This window comes from Dermacentor albipictus, chromosome 1, assembly GCF_038994185.2.
Source record: "Dermacentor albipictus isolate Rhodes 1998 colony chromosome 1, USDA_Dalb.pri_finalv2, whole genome shotgun sequence".
NCBI lineage: Eukaryota > Metazoa > Arthropoda > Arachnida > Ixodida > Ixodidae > Dermacentor > Dermacentor albipictus.
The window spans coordinates 503,219,261-503,222,115 of record NC_091821.1 but is presented as its reverse complement, the minus strand read 5'-3'; the positions used below and the strand labels follow the sequence as shown (position 1 = coordinate 503,222,115).

Below are 2,855 nucleotides of genomic sequence, written 5' to 3'. Positions count from 1 at the left end.
TAGCTCACGTAGACACTAGCGCCAGAGTTCCCTCTAGTAATTTTGTAGGAAACTCTATGAGCTAAGCCACAGCCATTTTTTTCCTTGACCAGCGTCCGTCCGTGTCTAACACTTTTTCCTTGTGTGCGCGTCCTTTGTGTTTCGCTGGTACCCCCTTTTTCAAGTTCATTAATGCTGTGTTGCGAACTTCTGCTTAATGTCTGGTCGGTTGTGTTACTTTATGCGCGCAATAACTTGACTTTTCAAACTCATCGTGAAACTGAATGTGGTGTTGGGTGGTAGCGAATGGTAGTGTAGCCTCCGTCCCTGAGAAACGTAAAGATTATCCCTGAGGTGTTTTGAGTACTTCTATCGTTTAACAACGATGCTTTGTATGGATAGGTTCTGGATGAAATTGCGTGCGTCTGTCGAGCCGTGTAGATCGATAATTATTCTCTATACGTGGGCCGATCGCGAAGATAGTACAATGCTGGTGTGACCCGCGGCGGAGGTTAGGCCGGCTTTAAGCACTCCGTCAACTTGCAAAAATAAGTTTAACATCCAAGGTTCAAACACAATCCGTATCAGATACCAAGCTGGTAAGAACAGATGCTACACTTTGACCTACGTCGGCCATGTCTACGTTCGCACCGGCCACTCTTTGTCGGCGTTCCAAACACTTGCGTATCTCCGTTCCTTCCGCGCTCCCGTGCTGCCCGCCAGGACTGCGAGGCGGAAAGAAATGCGAACCGTCCACGCTCCCGGAAGCTTGGAACTTCTCACTGGAGCAGGGGCCAGGTTCCAGAGGGAGTTTGTGGGGAACCAATTTTGTGTGGCCTGTACGTGTTCTGTGTGACCGCTTCGAGGGACCTTACAACCATAACATGCACTGCGGGACGTCGACCAACGCACGATCCCCTTGGCTACGGTGAAGCAGTGTGTGCCTTAGGAGTGCGGTGAGTTGCGTCTTTGTTCTACGTGGCGGGATTCGTCAACGAGAGGTGTCGTGCCGCGTTTTGCAAGAATACATGGGTATGTATACCACCCGGTGCCGCATCATCTTCCGAGGCTGAACATCGTGGACTAGTCGCGCCTCGCCTTCCATTTATGTGCATACGGCGTTTGACGCACGGCAATAGACAGTTTGCATTAGGGGCCCGCATTCACAGCTTCGCTGGTCATCCACCTTTACAGTGTGGAATGTGACTGATTATTTGTTTTTGTTTTCAGGCTTCAGTTTTCTCTCGCTCATAGGGCTGCAGACAGACAGACAGACAGACAGACAGACAGACAGACAGACAGACAGAGAGACAGACAACGAACTTTATTTAGTCCTGAAGAGCTACTTTCAGGACCTCCTAACGGGAGGCCATTGTAGCCGCTGGCCGCGCCCACGTAAAGGACAGAACGCCGTGACGCTCCGCTCTTTCCTGGGCCCTCTGGATAGCCTGGGCTTGCTTTCGGAGTACCGTGCTTCTGATGGCCTCCTCCCACTCGGCTTCGCTGGAGAGGAAGTCGTTAGGCAACGCGGGACATCGCCAGAGCATGTGAGCCATTGAGCAAAAGGTTTCAGTGCAGTCAGGACAACTAGGGTCCACATCCGAGTAGATCCTACTGAGGAATCCCCGCGACGGGAAAGATCCCGTCTGCAGCATTCTAAGTGTAGCTGACTGACCTCTACTGAGCTTCGGGTGAGGCAGAGGATAAATTCTCCGACCAAGTTGGTAATGTTTAGTGATTTCATTAAATGTGAGGAGTGGATCGTTCTGCTGAGGCCCTTCCTGCCCCTCCAGAGCCTCCAGACCGTCGCGGCGCGTTAGTTCTCGCGCACGGTCGTGGGCAAGCTCGTTGAGGTTTGGGAATCCCTCGAGAACGTTCGTCCCCATGTGTGCGGGGAACCACGTGATATAATGAAAACCGGAGCAAGCCCTTTTCTCTAAAATGGAAGCCGCTTCTCGTGCGAGGTTACCCTAGGGCTGCAGATGATTATTTTTCTCGACGCATATGGAGGCTATGTTTCTCCACGCGAGATGAAGCAACCAAAAAACGCCCTGTGCGTGTGTGCCCGGGTGTGCGTGTTTGTGTGCGTGCCTGCGTGTGTATGTATATTCGAATTACAATTTGATGCTGTCATATCTGTAGGTTGTGCGTAAGTCGCACTTTACAATTTTCTCCGTATTTTAGATTGAGAAATCCAGTTCAGTAACTTCCTTGCGCCACGTGGAGGGCATGGGTATGGGTGGTTCGAAAATCCCTTTGCCGAAAACGACGTCGAGCGCCGACGCGGGATGGCGACGCCGGATTTTCTGCGACACGGGGCCCTTAACGCTGTCGCATTAAAACAGGCACCATGTCACGGGAAGACAAGACAGCAAAAAAAAAAAGCTATAGGAGACAGCCACCGTCGTCTTATGACTGGCTGGCTATGCTTATTGTAAGCCCCACACTAACTTCAGTCTTGGGTGAAATGACCTGGCTTATGACTTTCATTCGCTTCGTGCGGCGTTTTATCCTCTCGCGTAAGAAACCCTTAATAAGGGTCTGCTAATTCCGCGCAAGGATTTTCTTCCTGCCGACGACGACGGTCTTACGGTGCTCCACGCCTGTTGCGCATGATGGCATAAAGAAATTCGACGAGAACGGCCACTCGGTGAAAACTGCGAACAAGAACTGTGTCGCGCTAGTATTGATGCCAGCCGTTAGCGGACGTGAGCATCGGATAAAAGAATGTGAAATGAAGTGAAGAGACAATGTTTTATTTTTTATTCCTTCCCGCTAAACCAAACCAAAACAATACTTTTGCGTTTAAATGAACTTGGCGACTTTCCTTGCGTCACCTAGCGACAAGCCAGTGACATACGCCAGACGCCATGTGC

At 50.9% G+C, this 2,855-nt stretch overlaps 1 pseudogene; it reads right to left on the bottom strand.

Annotated features, from left to right (window-relative positions):
* Positions 1–436: 436 nt before the first annotated feature.
* On the bottom strand, positions 437–616 carry LOC135909394 (U2 spliceosomal RNA; annotated as a pseudogene).
* Between the last annotated feature and the right edge of the window lie 2,239 nt (positions 617–2,855).